The 23,174-nt window shown below is 37.0% G+C and overlaps 1 protein-coding gene across 3 annotated transcripts in view; it reads left to right on the top strand.

Moving 5' to 3' along the window:
- The first annotated feature begins 5,742 nt into the window (after positions 1–5,742).
- The window catches only part of Rap1b (RAP1B, member of RAS oncogene family), a 41,462-nt gene continuing 24,030 nt past the window's right edge, over positions 5,743–23,174 (top strand). For 2 of the 3 annotated variants that reach the window (XM_076854843.2, XM_076854841.2), the window contains exon 1: positions 5,743–5,905. The gene's annotated coding sequence lies outside the window, so the exon portion shown is untranslated. Of the gene's footprint in view, positions 5,915–23,174 lie in introns of all 3 variants that reach the window. The other variant, XM_076854842.2, reaches the window with a different exon arrangement.

A 23,174-nucleotide genomic window follows, 5' to 3' on the forward strand; every position in this document is an offset into this window, starting at 1 on the left:
GATTGAGGAATGTCCAGAAAAAATGGACGAAAAAGCACAAGAGTGAAGTACTGCAAAAACTAAGAGAATGGTGTTATAAATGCTGATTAGTAGCAATTGGAATGGTACTTTTGGATTTTTGTGGTTGTTGTTTTAGCAGTATAGAGCCTCTCACAAGATAGACAAGCACTCTACCACTAAGTTACATCCCCAACCCTTTTTATTCTGTTTTGAGAAGGGTCTCACTGAGTTGCCCAAGCTGGCCTTGAATTTATGAACCTCCTGCCCCAGCCTCCCTAGGAGATGGACTTTCAGTTGGGCGATAACAGGCCTAGAGAAACAGTAATTTTAAAACTGATTTTAGCATTTGTGGATAAAAAATAGACCTTATTTTTTGAGCTTCACCAGAGTAAGTCACATTTTAATGCACATGAGCTATAAACTTTAAAGCATTACTTCCAACACATAAATATGTTCAAGTTATAAACTACTGACATACAACCAAATCCTAAATTGAGGACTGTCATAAGCAAAGCAAAGTGAAAGTTTAACAAACATAGATTTAATTGTTACCATGTTTGCACAAAGTAAATTGTGCTGGAGGATGTATCAGGAACCAACATTTATTGAGAATGTTTAAGACATGATAGCTAATAGCTAAAGTGCTTATTTTGTAATGGATATCATTCTATTTGTGTTATTTACCCCACACATAGGTTCTGTTATTGTGCTTAATTTACAAATGAGGAAAATGAGGCATGAGAAATAATTCCTCAGGATGTAGAGTCCATATTAGAATGCTTTCACTCTGCCTCCAGAGCCAGTTCACCTGACCACAACCCTGTGAGCATGGTAGGCAAGTGCTCTAAGACCAATCTACACTCCCAGCCCAACTTCTGTTTTTATACATGGCTTTCTCTGGCTGTGTTGCTAAGGGTCTCACTAAGTTGCTAAGACTGACCTTGAACTTTTGGATCCTCCTGAGTTTCCAGGATTACATGCACCACTATGCCCTGCTATTTTGAAATTTTCAAAAGCCCTACTTATATTGTTTAGTGCACTTTAAAGATTAATAAAAAGAAACTCAGAAAGATTAAATAACTGCAATGGGTCATGAATCCTCTATGATCAATATGGAGAATCTAACCAAGATTATCAAGACTCCCAAAAACATTAATTTCTTATACGTGATGCTCACGGTATGATCAGTACAAAGAATAAGATGTGGCTTCAGTTCTCAAGGATCTGAAGATGGAGAAAAACCAAAAGTAATTCAAGTTAAACAATATATGATAAGGACCAAATGGATGGTATAAACAATTTTTGCAGAAATTCAAAGAGGGAGAGATCATTGAGTCTTGAAGAAAGACTTAGGTAAATACAAAAGAGGAGAGAATTTTTCTGGCTAAAAGAATAGTGTGAATAAAGAAGGAGGGCAGCAAGATGTCAAAAGAAGACAGATAAACCAAGATAGAAATTTATATAGTGCAAGAGGTGAATAGAGAGCCTACATCTTGGGAGCAAATTTTTACCCCTCACACATCAGATAGAGCACTAATTTCTAGAGTATATAAAGAACTCAGAAAGCTAAACACCAAAAAAACAAATAACCCAATCAATAAATGGGCCAAGGACATGAGCAGACACTTCTCAGAAGAGGATATTCAATCAATCAACAATATATGAAAAAATGTTCATTATCTCTAGCAATTAAGGAAATGCAAATCAGAACTACTCTATGATACCATCTCACTCCAGTCAGAATAGCAACTATTATGAAGACAAACAACAATAAGTGTTAGCGAGGATGCGAGGAAAAAGGCACACTCATACATTGCTGGTAGGACTGCAAATTGGTGCAGCCAATATGGAAAGCAGTATGGAGATTCCTTGGAAAACTGGGAATGGAACCACCATTTGACCCAGGTATCCCTCTCCTCAGTCTATTCTCAAAAAACTTAAAAACAGCATACTACAGGGACACAGTCACATCAATGTTTACAGCAGCACAATTCACAATAGCTAAACTGTGGAATCAACCTAAATGCCCTTCAGTGGATGAATGGATTAAAAAATGTGGCATATATACACAATGGAATATTACTCAGCAATAAAAAAGAACAAAATCATGGCATTTGCAGGTAAATGGATGCAGTTGGAGAAGATAATGCTAAGTGAAGTTAGCCATTCCAAAAAAACCAAATGGCCAATGTTTTCTCTGATATAAGGTGACTGACTCATAGTTGGGTAGGGGAGGGCACATGGGAGGAATTGACAAACTCTAGATAGGGCAGAGGTGTGGGAGGAGAAGGGAGGGGGCAGGGGATTAGCAATGATAGAGGAATGTGATGGACATTAATATCCAAAGTACATGTATGAAGACATGAATTGGTGTGAACATACTTTATATACAGAGACATGAAAAATTGTTCTATATGTGTAATAAGAATTGTGTTTAAAAAATAAAACCAATTTAAAAATCTGTATCATTAATATCTATGAATTCAAGACATGTACATATGACCTCACCAAAAAATAAATATGCAAGGAGGGGGGTTGGTCTATTTTAGGAAATGGATAGAAGCATAAAAAATTAAAAATGGCATGTAATAAGCAGGTATTAAATCTGGGTAACTGATATAATATTCACTTTACTTATATACATTTTACATTTATGTAATAAAATATTTCCATGCTAGTTAAAAGAAAGAAATTTCAACTCTGCCACATATTTATATATAGCCTTGGGCACTTAGTCTTTCTAAGCTTTAACTTTCTCATCTGTATAATGGGTCATTAAAACCTATCTCTTGAAATTTGGTAATTATTGAGGTATATGATTCATACACAGGACTTGGGGGTAACTGGGAGTTGAAGGTAATTACTATCTAATGAGAAAGTTCCAGGAGATGCCTGACTTGTGAGCATCTTGGGCAAACACTCTACAACCCAGCCCTTCAAATTGCTTTTGAAAATTTCATGATGAGGGTAATTTCATGAAGTTAGGTTTTGCAAGGGTTTCCTGTTTTTAATGCTTATTTACATGATGGCTCTGGGAATGTCATTTTCATTTTTATGTTTTTTTTAGCTAAGGCTTAAGAGGGGAATTTTTAAAAAATATTTGGATCCTTTATTTCCTTTCATCATGAGACTTTCATTTCTCTTAGGCACTCCTTTCACCCCAATTTAACATCAAGAAGTTCTCCCTCCTGTTTTTTGAGGGGAATTTTTAATTATAATCCATTCCTTAAATCACAGACATTAGCGCTGACAAAATTATAGAATACTCACATTTATTTAATATGCAAGTTCAGTGGTCAAGCTCACAACTGCTGAAATAGAGTACAGGTAGAATTCAAAATGTATCTTGAGACAAATAAGCAGCTATAACATTTATTACGTTGAGTAGAAAACATTTCAAGCTACTTCATTTTTCTTATCTATAAGTACATAGTTTCCCCAAAACAGAAATCTTAGAGGTACACAAATTGCCCTTAGGAGAGTGTGAGTTCTGAGTTGTTTTCCCATAATAGCAATTTTCTAGTGTGCTCTTACCTGGTCTCCTGTGTGATTAAGTGGTAGAATTTATGAAATAACTACACAGAGTTTGGAATGTAATTTTTGACCAAGAAAACAGAATGAAACTAGCTGGGGATTTAAGCCATGTTGTTTTCTCCTTTTGCATACCAAAAGCAGTCTTATCCTTCTCAACCCCTAATTCCAGCAGGTTTTTGCAAAGGTACAGAATCATAATTCTATATCATACCCTATACACATATACACATACTCATGAAATATGCACAGACACACATACCCGCACACGTACATCGCAGAGGGAAAAGCCAGGAAAAGTACCTTGAAAGGCTCCAATTTCAATATTGTTCACTTGTGAATGAAACAAAATATTAATGCTATTGGCAGCCAAATTTATTTGGAAGTTAAATAGTATAAATTTTGATTATGCTGATAATAATTAAAATATTTATTAAAAAATAATAAATTGGACCTGAGGTTGTAGCTCAGTGGTAAAGTGCTTGCCTAGCATGTGTGAGGCACTGGGTTCGATTCTGAGTACTATATTTAAATAAATGAATAAACAAAGGTCCATCAACATCTAAAAAAAATTTAAATAAATAAATTGGGGACTATATATATATATATATATATATATATATATATATATATATACTTATTTGTACTTTTGTGTATTTTTTAAATGAAACTAAGGAAATATGGATGTTATTTGAAGTAAAAATTTTAAGGAATCATACAGCATGAAAAATCAGAAGTATTATTTCAGATTAAATACAGCAATAGTTATGGGTGAGTTCACTTTTAATTCACTTTTTCTAAAAGGCAGAAAACTAACTTTATGCTTCTTCTTGTCCCAGGGATTGAGATCTATTTTCTATACCTTATCTTACAACAATTCTGTAAGGCAGATGTTATAATATTACATCCTAGATGAGAAAACTAATATTCTACATTGTTACAGAATTTGCCAAAGAATAACCTGCTAACAAGTAGTGGAGCTAAAGGATGGCTCTATATTCTCCAACATTACACACTACATTAGGATCAGAAATTCAGCAAATATATCTTAAATGCCTGTTTGTATGAAAAGCATCAAGTCAGATACCAACAGTGACAAAGATAAGAAATATGCATCTTTTTTTTTTTCCTTTCTCTCTCAGTACTGGGGATTGAACCCTGAAGCACTCTACCACTGAGCTATATTCCTTTTTTAATTTTTCTAAATTTTGAGACAGGGACTTGCTAAGTTGCTGAGGCTGACCTCAAACTTGTGATCCTCCTGCCTCAGCCTCTAGTTGCTGGGATTACAGGCATGTGCAGGCAAACTATAATTTAAGCAAAAGTTAGGTTTCAATGATCTTCAACTTTCCCCTGCATTTTATTCTCAGAATCTTTTTGTCCATCACAGCCTTAAAAAAAAAAAACCTCCAATAAGTTACTTCATCTCTTCTCTAAATATGGCTAAGTTCCCTTGGTAAGTTCCTGTGCTGTTTGGAAAGAGACATTTTTGGAACAGAAAGTGTTTTCTTGTGTCCTGAAGTCACATTATAGGCGTACCTATGGGAAATCCGCAAAGTCATTAAAGTGTCTCAAAGCACTTCCACATGCACTGTTGATTTAGGCACAGGGTACAGGTTTGGAGATCATGGATTTGTTAACTGCGTTTGGCAAGTTAAGAGTTCACCACGGTTAAGTCACCAGTGGATGAAATATTTGTCAGTTCAGAAGAAAGGCCTTTTCAAGAAAAAAGATTGTGTCCTGGCCTAGGCTCCTTCAAGGGAGCTCTAGGCGTAGAAATTGTACAGCCCCGATTACTTCTCAAGCTACTGTCCTCAGCACAAAGAACTTAGTGAAAACCAACGGTTTGAAGGCGTTGGTAACTGGTTTTTAGTTTAAGGCACCTTTAGGGTCTGGGGAGTTTTCTAAGCCCTGAGCTTTCGCTGGGGTCGGGAAGGGTGCGCTCAGGGGAAACTGACGCGTGATTCCACCCACCAGCCCTCCGGCAGAGGCGAGGTTGAAGGGACAGCAAGACTGAGAGCCAGCCACTAAGGGTGTTCAAGTGCCGGGCCTGCTTTTCCCGGAGGCCAAAGGCCGGCTCCACGCCAAGGGCGAGAACCGGCACTCGGAGACCCCGCCCCTCTGTTCAATGGACCCGCCCCCCAGTCCCGCCCCTTCCCGGGCCGCGCACCCGCGCGCCCCGCCCGCGGGCGGAAGCGAGAGCGAGGCTGAACGCCTGACGTCAAGGCGACACCGCCAAACCTCGCCCAGAGTCAGGCGTGTAAACCAGCCGGAGCGGCGGCGGCAGCGACAGGACCGCCGTGGCGCCCAGAGCAGCGACCGGGAGGGAGCGCGGGGCGACGCTGGCTACGGGAACCCGGTGACAGCGTGAGAGGTTCGCAGAGTACGTGCGTGGCCGCTGAGGGGAGCGGCCGCAGCGGCCGCGCGGGGCGGGGACCCGGCGCCGGCTGAGGGGAGCGGGTGGGGTGCGGCGCGGGCCGGGCGGGGCGGTCGGGGGCCCCGCGACAGCCACGGCGTCCCTTCAGCGCGCGGCAGGTGGCGCGAGGGCTCGGCGCTCGGTCAGCCAGCGCGCTGCCTCCCGGGTGAGCGAGAAGGATCCGCAGCCGCCGCCGCCGCCACAGCCGCGGGGGAACGGCGCGCTTTGCGGAAGGGGTCAAATGTCTGAAATATGGCGGAGGAAGTGAGAGCCCGAGGACCCCCCCCCCCCGCCCGCTCCCTCCTGCCCGCGGCAGTCGCAGCCTCTCCAGCTGCCCGCCTCCCCCGCCGGCTTCCCCGAAGACTTACTCCCCGCCCGGGAGCCCCCTTACTGGCCGCCCGGGTTCCCTCCCCGGTGTGGGTGGAAGTTAGAACGGAAACCAGAAAGTTGTCCTTTGCGTAGACCCACCTTCCCCCAGCCCGGAGCCTGGGCGAGGAGCGTTCGGGGGAAACCACTCCCCGGCGCCCTGCGGGCTCGAGCCTGACAGGGAAAAAGTTTGCCTGAAACGGGGCTGGCTTGCTCCATTTGTTGCGGGAAGTGGCAGGAGGAAGGCAGCGGAGGGAGCCCCACCTAGTCTGGCAGCAGCCACCGTGCAGAGAAAAATTGTTAAAGGGGCCTTTCCCTTCGTCAGCAAGAGGAAATCTCTTTCTCTCGCAGAGGGAGAATCCAGGAAGTTTGTCCTCTTCTCTTTTTCGCCATCTCCATTTGTCTGATACTAAAACTGACTTACCAGCGCCATGAATTTTATTTGAAACTACTCCGGTATTTACCGGGCCCTTCGGATTTTTCTTCTGGAAAACAAACAAATAAAAAATGATGCCTTTTGGAGAAAAGATCGTCCTTGCAAGTTTGAGCAGATGGTTTGCTTCTTCTTCACTTGTCCCTCTCCCACCCTCCTTAATAGTTCGGAAAAACATTTTGCTCCTGAAACTCCTGATTGGCACGAATAGGAACACTTATCTATTACAGTAAGGGAAAATTGCATTTTTACAGAGTAGAAAGTTGACAGTAAAGCGAATATTGTGACTTTAATATTTTAAAGTTAATTCAGTCTGGTTGGATTTTTGTTTGCTAATAGTATATATACCTATAATATATAGATATATTGAGTGCCTCTAACTTGTAAATTCATCTTGCAGACCTCTTTTTTTTGTAATTAAAATGTTGTATGAACTTGCTCAAGAAATAACTTATGGAAAAGAAACTTTCATTTAGTTTCAAACTCTTATCACTCTTAAAAGCTGACTCTTGCAATAGTATTTATTGAGTCATTATGGAGTCATGGGACTTTTTAAGAGCCGGAAGGGACTATTTAGATCATCCAGTCCCGCCCTGTCATTTTATGGAGGAGGAAACTGAGGCCTAGAATAGATAAGATAACCAGTTAGTAGGTCTGCTTAGAACAGTAGTCTATGCATAATAGACAACTTGAAGGAAGAAAAATGGCATTTTTATAGTAAATTATGTCTTAAAGGGATTATTGGCCCTATCATACCCCAAAAAGTGGGTACTTTAGTCAAATGATGTGGAATGATCACTTGAAATGTTTTATCTCCAGGTTTTAGGAGAATACTCAGACTAAATAATTTTAAGGACACAGAACCCTGAATGTAGTCTCAAATCCATGCTTTTAATCTCTGCACTATAATTGTATTCATTTGCACTTTCTTGTATGACATTCCCAGTAAATTGTGAAGCAGACTTATCTGAGTAAGCGGCAAAGTAAATTATTGAAACACATATAGCCTGTTTGGTTTTAATGTGCCAAATATCAAAATACAGCTGAAGAACTCACTACTAAACTGGCTTAATTTTAAAATATGGCATGAAAATGGTCACTCTGTCTTTTCACATTCTCCCACCCAACCCAACCCTGTGAAAGTCATCTCTCTTATACTTTCTTTTTCTTTCTTTTTTTTTTTTTTTTTTTTGGTACTGGGAATTAAACCCAGAGGCACTTGACCTCTGAACCACATCTCCAGCCCTCCGCCCTTTTTTTCTTTTGAGACAGGGTCTCATTAAATTGCCGAGTCTGGCTTCGAACTTGAGATCCTGTCTCAGCCTCCCAAGTTGCTGGGATTACAGGCATGTGCCACTATACCCAGCCTCTCTCTTACTTTCTATGAAAAATATCATGACCTATCTTGTGTTATTGTAATGTAGTATATATTATACTAAATTTCAAACAGGGTGTTTGTTTTTTTATGCCCCAAATCACTGGCATGGTGCCTTGCACATAGACTCTCAATACTAGTTAAATGAAAATACCATAAAATGCAATGTCTGGGCCCACAGTAATGTATGGTATTAAAATTTAGGGATTAATGATAATGAACGTTCATACAGGATATTTGAACAGAACAGTGTAATCTGTCAAAAAGAAATGACTCCACATTGCTTTTGGAATCTCTTACTTTACAAATTGTCTTTTTATCCTCAATCCTTTACAATAGAGTTCAAATATTTTCTCTTAACTATAAGAGGATAATAAGTCCCCATAGTGAAGAATCACCATGTACATACCAAGGGTCCAGGAAGATGAGTTAAAGAATCATAAAGTTGATCTGCCTTTCTTACTCCCCAGCCATCTTGGCAGCTGCTTTTGGTTGGGGGGCTGTCCGGCCTTAAAGGCAGAAAAATGGTGGCTACAAAGGAAAAGAAAAAAAAAAAAGTCTCTGAAATGGATCAGCTCTAGGCTCCAACTTGTTATGAAAAGGAAAAAAGTATGTGCCAGGCAAAATGAAATTGATCATCTTCCCCATCAACTTCCCAGCTTTGAGGAAATCTGAAATAGAGTACTGTGTTATGCTTGCCCAGACTGATGTCTATCCCTGCAGTGGCAATAATATTGACTTGGGCACAGCATGCAGAAAATACTAGAGTAGGCATACTGTCATTGATCCAGGTGATTCTGATAACAGAAGCATGCCAGAACAGAGTGGTAAAAAGTAAAACATGCAGAATTTTTCTTTAATAAAACTTTATCAGAGCTTACTTTTAAAACAAAATTGCGGGCTGGGGTTGTAGCTTAGTGGTAGAGTGCTTGCCTAGCATGTGTGAGGCACTGGGTTCGATCCTTAGCACTACATAAAAATAAATAAAGGTATTGTTTCCATCTACAAATAAAAATCTTTTTAAAAAATTGACCTATATATATAATCTTTCAAGTGGATCTTTGTAAATTGAGATTGAAGAACTGCTAATGCAGAGATTGTTAACATAGTAACTATGTTTTAAATGTAAAGTCTAAATGAACCAAAAGCTCATTTAGAGGTTTCTTTGCCTTTTGTTTAAGCACTTGATGTTTTTCTTGCTGGGTGGAGGGGCTGTTGGGTTGATATTAATCTGTGAACTTGGATCTGACACAGAATTTGACTTTACCAAGAGTATCATTTCCCCCAAGTCCCCTGAAAAGCATAGTCTACATAGGCAATTTTCTTATTTAATATAAAGGAGATATTCAATAATCTCTCCTGATCTTACTGATTTGCGTGCCATTTCCATGAAGATATAAAGTAATGTGTCGCTGTTGTGTCTCTGTTGTAAAGGGGGGAAGGGTATTGATATGTAGTGTCTAAATTTGATAAGAGTAAGGATAGTTTAGTGTTCATGAACCAAATATTTGGTATCACATATTCACTCTGTAGAAAGTTTTGCTCAAAACTGATATTTTAGAACAAGTTAAGAAACAAACATCTTAGCCCTTGCCATAATCTGGTTTGGATGGAATTTTTACTTTGGCTCTCTCTAAACAGAAGTACTGCTGGATTCAGTGGCACATGTCTGTAAATCCCAGTGACTTGAAAAGACTGAAGCAGGAGGACTATAAGTTTGAGGCCAGCTTCAGCAACTCTCTCAAAAGAGCTGGGGATGTGGTTCAGTGGCCAAGCATACTTGGATCAATTCCCAGTACAAAAGGGGGAGAGAACGATATACAACAAGAACTGTGCCTTGTCTTGTGCTGAATGAAAACTAATGTTTTCCGGTGTTTATAGGTATTTTATAATGGTGTTGGAAGATGCTAATTATCATTGAGGACTAAAATCTTTTTTTTTTACTAGTTATTTGGAAATCTCATGAACATAATGAAATCAATATATTTAGAATAGAATGAATGTATCCATTTGTAGTAAGAACTTACCTAATATGTTATACTTGAAATCCAGTTGAGCATTGGATTCTAAGACCATTTCCTTTAGTCATAGTTTCTATTTTATTTATTTAATTTTTGGTACTGGAACTTTACCACTGAACTCTATCCTCAACCCCCTCTTCTGCTTTTTTTTTTTTTACTTGAGATAGGGTCTAAGTTGCAGAGCACCTTGCTGAGTTGCTGAGGCTGGCCTTGAACTTGTGATTCTCTGATCCTCCTGTTTTAGCCTCCTGCACTGCTGGATTATAGGTGTGGGTCACACAACAGCTAGTTTTATTTTAAACAAAAAAACTGTCAGGAAGTTTTGTGCTGCCTTTTAAAAAAATCTTTTTAAAGAATTTACCACCAATAAAAAAATATGATTTATTTTCTATAATAACACTGCTGTTTATTCCTAATGTTGGTCAAATTAAGGTTACACAGCAACTGATATTTTGGTATTAATTTAGAAACTTTTATTTCCCTTCCTGTCAGTAGAGAATCAAAATTTTTAAAACTTTCTTAGCAGCTTTAACTTACAAAATTAAGAAGTGGAAATTTAGGGTAGAGGTACCATGGGGTTTTTTTTATGTTTTTTTTTTTTTTGTGTGTGTGTGTATGTGTTTGGAACTTGGGATTGAACCCAGAGTGCTTATCCCCTGGGCCATATCTTCTGACCTTTTTTATATTTTATTTTGAGACAGGGTCTCATCCAATTGCTGCAGCTGGCTTGCAATCCTCCTGCCTCATCCTCCCAAGTTGCTGGGATTATAGGCGTAAGCAACTATGCCTGGCACCAGTTTTTTTTATTTTTTAGTTGTAGTTGAACAACATACCTTTATTTTATTTCTTTTTTGTGGTACTGAGTATCAAACCCAGGGCCTCTCACATGCTAGGCGAAGACTCTACTGCTGAGCCACAATCCCAACCCCTGCCCAGCACCAGTTTTTAAAATAACATTTAAATTACTTTTCTAAAGTAAAAATATTTGCAACATGAATTGCAGAATATCTGGCTTTTATTATAGAGAAGAGCAAAATTCTGGGATATAACTCCTTAAAATTGATTGTATATGAAGTGCTTGAATACTAGAAATATGTTTACTTTAAAATTAAGAATATTAGTATCTCTAACCATTAGGGACTAATTAATGTTCTGAGTTATTAAACCAGTTCCTAAGTTTACTCTTAATAGTTATGCTTACTCTTGATAATTATACTATTTTAGAGTATCATTAGATAACTTGGTAGGTGATATTTTCCAGTAGTGGGGTTTTGAATGTTTTTAACTATTGTATAGATAATTGAATAGAGGCTCTAAAGGAAGAGAACATCCATTAAAAGTATCAGAGCTTCGTCGTTTTTAATAAGTAACTTTATTTTGAAAATATGCAGGGAACTGATTATCCCATGGGTGAATTATTTCCACAATATGTTGTTTCCTCCTCTTTGTCTTGAAGGAAGAAAAAAATCAGGGAAACAATGTTTTGTCCTCAGTTTGTGGGGTTTTGTGGTGCCGAAAATCAAACTTAGAACCCCACAGATGCTAGTCAGGTTTTTGTATCACTGAGCTATGTCCTCTACCCTGTTTGGTCCACTAAGTAGCAGTTTGGGGGGAAACCTTCTAGATAGGAAATGAAAAATGTTAGGCAAAATAAAATTGATTCATCTTCTAAAATTTATCCTTCTCACAAAGTATTTTCATTTAATAGTTTTTAGGTGTCAGATGATAATGCATTCATCTAACTCTTCATTACTTTTTGCTAAAAGTTAACAGCATACATGGAATCCTATTAGTACATTATACTAATATTTATAGCTACAGCTTTTAAGATTTGTAAGTTATAGACAAATCTCTCAGTTAACAGTAGCAAAACTCAGGAATCCCTCTGGAGGCTTGAATTCTGTACTGTCCAGGAAAAAAAATGAGGGATAAATGAGGTATATAATATGTATGTTCTTTTCTTGCTCTTGAAATTATTGAACTTGAGTTATTTCACAGAATTTGTATTGATAAATTGACCAAGTTTCCAAATTAGTGTCACCTCCTACCCCACCACTACGATGATCTTTTTAGGCAAAACATCTTTTCCTTAAAGCTTTTCTACCTCTTTACTCCCTCAGTAGGAATGATAACATATCTTGGAGTTGTTGAGGATTAAATAGAGGATTTGTAAATGATTCATAAACCTTAAAATAATATACTAATATATTATTCTTATTCTTTAAAGTTTTTCTTCTCCTATAGCAATGCTTAAGATTCTCATTAAAGTATGAATTATAACTAAGAATAACTGCGATTTTGAACAGATTTAAAAATGAAATGTCTGGCCTAGCAGTTTTCAAAGTAGATCCAAGGAATCCTACAGATCCTGTAGACATTTTCAGGGAGTCCCCAAGTGCAAAACTATTTTTATAGTAATACTAAGATGTTCTTCACCCTTTTCACCATAATGACATATATGCCTATGTACAGAAACAATGGTGAGTAAAATTTCTGGCACTTCAGAATGAATCAGATTACAGTACCTTACCGTATATACTATAGTAATTATTGTCTTCTTCACTGTCTTGCTTTCACAGTTTAAGGGGGAGGGGGGTCACTTTTCACCTAAACATGCTTGAAGAAGTTAAAAAAAATTTTTAAATTTAATCTCTGCCACCATACACATCTTTTTAATACACTGTGACAAAACAGGAAGTATGCATAAAACATTTTAGCTGCATTCAGAAATATAGTAGTTGTCTCTAGAAGACAAGTCCAGGGCGAAGTCTTGCAAGTCACACCAGCTGCTTTTTTATGAAACACCATTTTTATATTAGAAAGAATACCTGACAAACTGGCTACCCAGAATTGGATATAGGCTGACATTTTCTTGAAAACAGTGAGCCTGCTACTTTAAGGATAATAGTGACAATATTTATGACTAATGATAAACTTAGCTTTTAAGCAAAAATTAGGATTTTTGAAAGTTTATATCAGCCACTGGGCTTTTGATAGCTTCCCAATACTTAAAAATATTTTTCTGGGCTGGGGATGTGGCTCAAGCGGTAGCGTGCTCGCTTGGCATGCGTGCGACCCGGGTTGGATCCTCAGCACCACATACAAACAAAGATGTTGTGTCCGCCGAAAACTAAAAAAAAAAAAAAATATTAAAAATCTCCCTCCCTCCCTCTCTCTAATTCTCTTTAAAAAAATATTTTTCTGATGATATTAATGACATTTTAAAATAATGTATAATGAAATGAATCATCATTTGGAGATCTGCAAAATTATGAGCTAGTATTTTCCAAAAGACCAATGCATGGTATTACAGAATCATGCACAGGTAAGAAATTTTTCCAAAGTGCTAGCTGGACCAATGGATTTTAATGGTACAAAGAAGGTGATGGCTGGGCACCATGACACAATGCATTCCCAGCAACTCCAGAGGCTGAGGCAAGGAGGTTGCTAAGGCCAGCCTTAGCAACTTAGTGAGACCTTGTCTCAAAATAAAAAGGGCTGGGACTGTAGCTCAAAAAGCACGCTGGGTTCATTTCCTAGTACCACAATGAAATTGATTAGGGAAGTTTCCAGTTTCATATTGCAAACAAATGCGAAGTTTTGGTGTCTCATCAAAGAAGGATATCCACATTTATCTGAAAATGTTATATTCCTATGTATCTTACATTTTTTCATTTTTTATTTCATATGCCTTGCTCTCTATTGAATGTTGTCTTTGACTTATTGTGGGTTTTTATTGTTAGTGGAGGGGGTATGGGTAAGGAATGGGAATCAAAGATAAATGTGAAACAGTATTTTCAAGTGCTTTATCTTGGAATCCCTTATTAATATGTAGTTTTAAATTTAATTTCTTTTTTAATATATTTATTTTAGTTGTAAATGGACCTTTATTTTATTTATATCCAGTGCTGAGGCTCGAACCCAGGGCCTCACACATGCTAGGCGAGTGCTCTACCACTGAGCCACAACCCCAGCCCCTTAAATTTAATTTCTAAGCAGCCTTTTCTGAGCAGTCCATTCAACCTTTGGTCACAGTGATTTATTCTGTGTTGACAGGCTTGATTTAAAAACAGTCTTAACAATCCCTATTAAACAACTATTTTTTATAAACCTCATCTCGTGGGACATTATAAAGGACTTTTCAGGCTTACCTGTGTTTGGGTCAAGTATTCAATATCAGATTATGAAAGTAGTAAGAATGAAGCACTGTGCTCAGTTTCTTGGAAATTTAGTGCCAGTTATTTTCGCTGGAGATCAAGTGGATGTGTTTCATGAAGAAAGAGTATTGAGTTTAAAACCATAATTTGAAAGAACAGGGTTGACATGAGGAAGAGAAAGGGAGTGGAGTGGCTTAAAGAAAGTATAGGTATGAAATGCTCATTTCAGGGTAGCTTCAATCATTACAGAACTTCTTCCTACATGAACTGAATGAGAGAGGGAAGTTAAAGGGAAGCTTTAGTGTTCCCTATATTAAATAATTAACTGCTCAGCTGTTCTAGCAGTTCTGAATTGGGAAACATACTGAGGTCATATCCAGGACATCCAAATTAGTCACAAGATTGTCACTGGCTATTGTTTTAGTTACTAGATGAAAAATAGAAATTTCTTCTTTTTTAGCTTTTTTATATTTGTGCTTTTTTTTTTTTTTCCCCTTCTGTAAGCCAGTCACCTGTATTTCATCATTAAACAAAGAGAAGTTAGACTGTGCAGTCTTTTTAAGGACAGAAAAGCATCTGGCATGGTAGCACATATCTGTAGTTCTAGCAACTCAGGAGGCTGAGGCATTAGGATCTCAAGTTTGAGGCCAAACTCAGCAACTTGGCAAGGCTCTGTCTCAAATGTAAAAATTTAAAGGACTTGAGATGTAGCCCAGTGGGAAAGTATCCCTGGATTCAATCCCTAGAACCAAAAGCGGGGGGGTCGGGGGCAACACAAGGCATTTATAACTTCTGTTTAGATAAAAATGATGATGGTGATTATAAGCAATGAATAGGTGGGAGGGTAAGAAATGGGACAGAAAGGTGAGGATTGTGATTAAGAGATTCTTGTTTGAATGAATAGAACTACTATTACTGTCATTCACTTGACAAATCTAGTTCAACTGGAAGGCTCACCCTCACTTTGAAAAACATTTGTGATGCTTTAGTGATTGATAGATCTTATCCACTGAAGGATCCTAAGTAGAGGATAAATTGACATTATCTACCAGTTAGATTATCTGCCAGTTAGAAATTGTGGTCTTAAAGTGTTGTCACTAAGCATTTTGAGTTGCAGGTGCTTTTGCTTTTTTTGCTCCCTAGCAGCAAAAAATTTTTGCACTTTTTTTTTTTTTTTTTTTTGAGGGGGGATATCAGGGATTGAACTCAGGGACACTTGACCACTGAGCCACATTCCCAGACCTATTTTGTATTTTATTTATAGAGACAGGGTCTCAAATGAGTTGCTTAGCACCTCTCTTTTGCTGAGGTGGCTTTGAACTCGCAAGCCTCCTGCCTCAGCATCCTGAACCATTGAGATTACAGGTGTGTGCCACTGCACCTGGCCCTTATGCACTTTTTCTTGAAAATAAATGTTTAGGTGCCCAAATTAGACTCTTTATTTCATTACCCTTCTGCATTTTAACTGACTTAGGCATAGGAATAAATCTGAGAAATTATGTACTCGTTTTATGTGGTTAATAACCTTTGATTCCACCCTGTAGTCTTTTAAGTAGTGTAGTTTGGTGGTGATAACATTTGACATAGGTGCCTTAAATTTCAGTGTCCACACGTGTATATGCACTCTCTATGTCACACGCCCCATGAAACCTCCAACAAGTTAACACCTCTTTAGGAACTTATTTTTATGTGGAGAAAGTTTGACTGAATGACTATTAATGCTTTTTGAGCTGCCAGGTCTTATGTCTTGGTGATAGCATCTTTGTTTATGCCAGTCATCTCTTCTGTGGCTTTCTAAAGTTTCCATTTTTGTCCTGCCCCATGTCTGCCTCTACCCAGAAGACCAGCTGATCTCTTAAAAATGTAAATTGGATCATGTGTTACCCTCTAGTCCCAGTTTTACCCACAGTGGCTTAAAATAAAAACCAGTCCCTTATCAGGGCCAACAAAGTCCTGCATAATCCAGTTCTGGCTTACTTCACAACTTTATCTCCTTTCCATTGTTCCACCAAGCTCTAATTACACTGTACTTGTGGTCTGGGAGTATCTGGAATTAAACCCAGGGTCTTGAGCATACTAAGCAAGTGGTCTGCCACTGAGCTACATACCTAGCCCCCACACTCTTTCTGATCTTGATCCAACAAGCCCTTTCAGTTTTAGTGCTTGCTGCTTTCTGTGGAGATCTTTCCCCAGTTTTCTGTAGTTATGCTTCAGTTTCAGCTATAGATCTCAGCTCAGATATCATTATTTTTAGTTTTTCTAGACCATCTTATATAAAAGAGCAATCCTCTACATTGCCTTCATAATTCTTATGAGTAATTATTTTTATGCAGTTCTTTACCTTGCTTTCCCTCTTAAATTGTATCAGGAAAATGGAAATATGTTGACTTTCCTACCTTATTTCAGATAGCCCAGGAATTGGCAGGTGCTCAAAAACTTTAATTGAAAGAAATGTATAAGGTATACAACAGTTTGTCCTTATCAATTCCCTTCATAGGCTACTTAAACTAATTTCTTAAGGTATTATACCTACCTGAGTATAATTTGTCATTTTTTATTTAGGACATCTGTCTCTTGAGGACTGATTCCTTCATCTGGCTGCATGTTATTGAGAGCAAAATGTTCTCAGTTACTGTATGTTAGGGTTAAATTGAGTAATTATGCACGAAAGGTTTTAAGCAAAGATGGAAAGTTAATCAATATGAGAAGTAAATAGTTCACAGTGCCCAAATGAATGATATAGATGAGTGTTCATAGAGATAAAGGAAGAAGTCACAGCTCTAGTAGTCAGAAAAGGAAGTAAAAATGAGGTGGGGCCTTTACATGATATTAAAGGAGTATGTAAATGTTAACAGTGAACCATCATGGTAGGCAGCAATACAGAAATTGAAGTAAATTCAAGAAAGTACTTTGCTTTAGCAGATAATTTGTTAAATGGATTCTAGGTCCTTAGTCCTTTATCTAGAACCTTTCTTTCCATTTATTTAAGAACTCAGGATTTTGGAGTGAGATTTTTTTTGGATTTTAGTAAAAGTAATGAGACATTATTAATGTGAAACATAAATAGTCAGATTAAGTGGTTTAAAAATGTAAGGCACAGCAGTGCTCAGGTGAAATTTTACTGTTTAAATTTTTATTAGATCATGTTTTTCCACCAAATTAGATATAAAACTTTTGGTTTTCAGAGATTTGGGAACTTCAGGATGTCTATGGGAAACAATCCTGAAATCATTTGAAAAGGCTTTATTCATTAATATGTATTTTGGGGGAAATGTTAAGGCTTGAAAGTATTACTTTTAAGCAGTTAAATTACAAACTGTCTGCCAAGTAATTCTTTTTGAACCTGGCACATAAATTCTTATAACATGTAGTTCATCTCCCAGTTGATAAGGTTTCTAAGAATTATGTAATGCCTATAATTATAAAATAGGATACATTAGAAGACTAGGAACATATAGCTCAGTTGGCTTGCCTTGCATGCAAAAGGCCGTGGGTTCAATCTCTAGCACCACAAAAAACAAAAACAGTCTCTATTTAGGATAAAAATTGTTGATGGAATCACTTGTTGTAATAGTGACAAGGAAGAAGTAAATAGCTGAAGAGGCTCCTTGGGAACTTAAAATTGATTATAGGAAGTGTCTATATGCTTTATTTTTCCCCATATATTCTGCTTATTCTAGCAGCATAATTAACACCCAAACTTTGGTTTTCATTTGCTTTTATCCATTCATTTGGTATATATACTAATGTTCAAAAATGGAAACATGTATGTGTATGAATTTTTTTCCCTGATATTAATTTTCTCTCTCAATAAAATTGTCCGGATAGACATGTAGGAAAGCTACCCTTTTTTCAGGGGAAAGGAGGTACCAGGGATTCAACTCAAGGACAGTAAGCATAAACTGCTGCTTAGGTTGAGATATTAAAATTGTTAGAGAAATTATGGGAAGTGCTTGTGCTGCCACTGTTTGTTGTTGCTTGAGTAATTTTTCTCCTCCAAACTTTTGGCAGGTTTACTAGGAAATTTTCATTTAGGAATACCCTGGCCTTTAAGTTTTGTTCAGAATGTGCAATTTAATCATGCAGATTATGAATCTACAATTTAAAATGAGGACATTCTATGTCTTCTTAATTTGTTTGGAGATAGTCATATTAAGCATGTTATTTAATCCTAGTGATGAGGTTAGTAGTAAATGAAAATATTATAGCCATTTGTTTCTCTTATGAAAGACATTTATGAATTCAATCTTATGTTGAAAGAGTCTATAAAATTATGCTTCTAAAAAGTTCACTCATCCTTGTGGGAGGTGGGTGTATTATAAAAGCAAGAAATATTTGTGGTGTTTTTTGGTTTTCTTCCATTCATAAAAATGGATATGCTTGCTTCTGGAATCCTTACCTTTAAATTCTAATTTATCTACTAGTTCTAAAGTGCTTTGCTTCTGATTTCTTATGCCTCTCTCCTAACATATCATCAACTGTATTCAGTATTTCCTTGAAATATATGAAAGCATATACTTTCACTAACTAGTGGGAATATCTGTGGTCGATGTAGTTACTAATTCTGCAACCGGCTCAGGAAACAGTATTAAGCACCTTTAATGATAGCATTCCTCCCAGTAAAGGTCATTCTTTTTGAAATGTTATATATCTTTTTTTCTTTTTCTTTGTTTGTTAAGAAAATTTAAGAAGATTCTGGGTGGCTTACTTAAATTATTGAAGAATGATGAGATTTTAGTAACAACAGGAGACCCTTCTGTACTAAATTGGGAAACTATGTGTAAGCAAAAAAATGAGTAAGATGTCTGTTTAGATAAACCCTGATCTTTGCACAAGATTTCAAGTATTTTTAAGAGTTACAGTCTTGTTTTTTCACTTAAACCACATCAGACATTGGTAATTAAGAACAGTACATATTCCCTTTGAGTCTCTTTCAGTCTTGAGTTGGTCTTAAAGTCACTCTCAATAGTGCACTCACTACAGGAAGCCATTAATATTTTGTATTGGTGTTTGAGCTAAAAACCCATTTGCTACCACTAAATTAGTGGGCAAGATTTATTGTCTCTCCATGCTCTAGCCTGTAGGGCACATGTTAACAAACTTTTTTTGTGTGTGAAGAGCCAGGTAATATTTTAAGCTTGTTTTTTTTTAAGACAGGGTCTCAATAGGTTGCTTACAATCTTGCTAAATCGCTGAGGGTGGCTTCAAACCTTCCATCCTTCTGCCTCAGCCTCCCAAGCCACATATTTTAAGCTTTGTTGACCATACAATCTTCTAGAGCCAGTCAGCTCTGCCCTTACAGTCTAAAGGCAGTCATAGACTATACAACATATGATGATAGCTATGTTCCAACAAAACTTTATTTACAAAAACAAGCAGCAAGGACTGGAATAGGGGTAGTTTGGTGTTCAGTACTTGCCTAGCATGCCTTGAGGCCCTGGGCTTGATACCCTGCACTGCCAAAGGAAAGAAGAAAAAGGCAGCAAGTGGGATCTGGCCTGAGGGATATAGTTTGCCTGCTTCTGCTCTAGGGTAAGAAATTGATTTTGATTCATTCAACAAATAACATCTATATTCTAGACACCGTTAAGTATTGGATTATGTAGAAATGAACATTACACAAAGATGCTGGGCCATGAGGTATTTAAGCCTTAACTGAAGTTTGGTATTTTGTATTTTAAGGAAAAAAGACCTACCCCATACATCTACTGATACATGTGAGATCTTAGGCAAATACAAGTACCATGTTCTGTGATAATGATATAACTAAAAGTAACTTCAGTATGCTTTAGATCAGATGCTGTGGTATCAAAGTTAACATCCTGTTACTAAAAATAGGGGTCTATACTAGCTGCACGTAGAATAATGTTGAAATTATCAGTTTCTTTTTTCTATGTCACATATTGTTTTTAACTTACTAATTTTGGTTTTCAAGATCTTATTATATGTAGTATGTATAGATTTTCTTGCAAAACAACTCATGCATTTTAAAAGTAGGCTGAATATTAATCATTTTAATGAAGTACTTAATTTAATATTCCTTCTATTGTAAGAACCCTTTTTGTTGGTTTAAAGGTACCTTTAGTTTTCTCAATGTTGGTATTTTCCTCATCAAATTACCCAATGTTATTGCTTAATAAATGAGTCAAAGCCCCAACAGATCTCCTTTATCTTCAGTATAGTCTCTAGTGCTGTTTTTCTTATTCCTTTATGTACTATAATCCAGTTAGACTATGTTTTTGTTATAATCTAGTTTCCACATTTTGCTATCTTCTATTAATTTTTTTCGGTGTTAAATTTTTGAGTTCTTTATATATCCTGGAAATATTCTTTATCTATTCTGTCAGTAGGTAGCAAAGGTTTTCTCCTAGTCTGTAGGTTCTCTCTTCACATTTTTAATTGTTTCCTTTGCTGTGCTAGCGGAAGCAAATTCTAATAGTGACTTATTTTACTTTTAATCGCCAACTGATTTGCTCGAGATGGAGAAATATTGAATTTCAAAGCTTAGACTAGGACTATTGGTGATACGATTCCACTTAATAATAAAGCTATCTCTTTTGCATATTACTGCTTTAGTGCACTTTTATGTAGTATTTATTTTTTTATTTAGTATTTATTTTACTGTGGACACAGTACCTTTGTTTTATTTTTATGTGGTAAGGATCGAACCCAGTGCTTCATGCTACTAGGCATGTGCTCTACCTCTGAGCCACAACCCCAGCCTCTTTAGTGTACTTTTGAGAAAAAAAAATAGATACGGGCAAGAGGTGGTTGGATTTGAGGAGGGGGTGGCACTTGAATATTTATTTATTTTATATTTTTCTTTCCATTATTTATTGTTATTTTTCCATTTGAAATTTAGCATTAACTTTCTATTGCTAAAAGAACCTTTTTATGTTTATTAAGTTTCAGGTGTAATTATTTTTGGTGGACATTCTTTAATGTTCACATGAAGTGCATTTGACCAATTTATTCATCTGTATAGGGATATATTTGTATATGAAGTATCTTAGTGGCCTTACTAGAAGAAGGTGGTACTTCTTGAATTTTAGAGATTGCATAATCTGTCAGAAACAGCCTGATAATTTCCTGTTTGTTCCTTTTATAGCGATATAATCTTGGATCATAGGTTTATAGAAAGAATATTTCTAAAATAGTGTCATTCCTTTGCTGCTAAATATTGTAGAGGCTAGTATCTGTTTAACGAGTAGCAGGTATATAACTTTATTCTAAAGTGGCTACTAAAAATCCTTGTAAGTTTTATCAGCACATATGCCATAATAGGACATAAACTATTCTGGGATATACATTTTTACCTTGTGATATTGTTGAAAACATAATCAACATTAAAATATTGATATCTCATACCGAAAAGAGTATTAAAGTTCCAGTTTCTTCAAAAATTTAATGTACTTTACTGTGCTGTACATACTCTTATGTTTGCTGTTTACTAGCACATTCGAGGAAGAACTCTTTGCTTTCTTTGCTTGTGGTGGTTTTAATTTTTAATAGACACAATGTTGTGTTTGTTGTTGTTGTTTTTAAAGTAGATCCTAGAATGTGGAGTGGACATTGGCAGTCTTGTGACTATGTAATGAAAGATGCCTGCTTCTCTTTTTATAGAAGACTTCCAATAAAAAAAAATAGGAGTAAGTCAAAAAATTATGGACATTTTTAGGCAAATGATTTTTTGTTATGGTTTATTGTACAATACAAGCCAGTCACTGATTATTTTATATTGAGAAACTCATTAAGCTAAAAAGGTCTTGGGTTTTGTGAAATTTCATTTCTCACGAACCGGGGGCGCGGGGAACCATCAAAGTTAATTTGGTATCACCTTACTAGATACTTCATATACAAATAAACTAAAGCCTTGAAACTGAGTTGAGATTTGTGATCACCAAGTTTCTTCCTTTGTACCTCCACTTGTCTCCCCAGCCCTCATCACTTCAGTCATGCCCATATTTTTCCCCCAAATGCCCTGATCTTGCAGTGAATTCCCCCATTTCCTTAAAATAACCATTTAGTGATTTACATATCCACTAGTCTGGTTTAAATAACTACTTATGAAGCTTTATCTGACGTTGCTTTACAAATAATTGTTTTCTGCACTCACCGCAAGCACTTTGTTCTGTAGATCTTGTTTGAGCTTACACAGTGCAAACATTATGGACATTTTAATGTATAGAACTAACAAAGTGACCTCTGAGCCATAAAAGCCACTAAATATAGTTACTGTATTTATTTTTCCTCAAATTGTATAATTCTCACCTCTTTGCCACAATTTAAACTAATACTTAAGGGGTGGTGGCATACACCTGTAATTCCAGCAACTCAGGAGGCTGTGTCAGGAGCATGGCAGGTTTGAGGTCAGCCTTGCAACTTAGTCCCTATCTCGATATTAAAATTATAAAGGGCTGGGGACAAGGCTCAATAGCAAAATGCCCCCAGGGTTCAATCCCCAGTACTACAAAAACTAATAGCTCTTATCTGGTCATTGGAATTCAAGTACATAGCAAATTAATATTTTTTATTTAATATTTGTATCCTTTATTTTCCTTATCCTGCGTGAGAAATAATGAGGACCTTTATAAGGTAGTTGAAGTGGAGAGACTAGAATTGATTCCAAAGATAACAAAGTAGGATGAATCAGAATTGGTAATGGAGTGAAGAGACAACTCCAAGAAAATTAATTTGCTCTTAAAATAGTATGCTTTGAGGGCTGGGGTTATGGCTCAGCAGTAGAGCACTCGCCTAGCATGTGCAAGGCCCTGGGTTCTATCCTCAGCACCACATAATAATAAAATAAAGATTTTAAAAAATAGTATGCTTTTGAAATCCTTTAGTTTCAGTCACTATAAACAGATAAACTAGA

This window comes from Callospermophilus lateralis, chromosome 4 (assembly GCF_048772815.1).
Source record: "Callospermophilus lateralis isolate mCalLat2 chromosome 4, mCalLat2.hap1, whole genome shotgun sequence".
Taxonomy (NCBI): Eukaryota; Metazoa; Chordata; class Mammalia; order Rodentia; family Sciuridae; genus Callospermophilus; species Callospermophilus lateralis.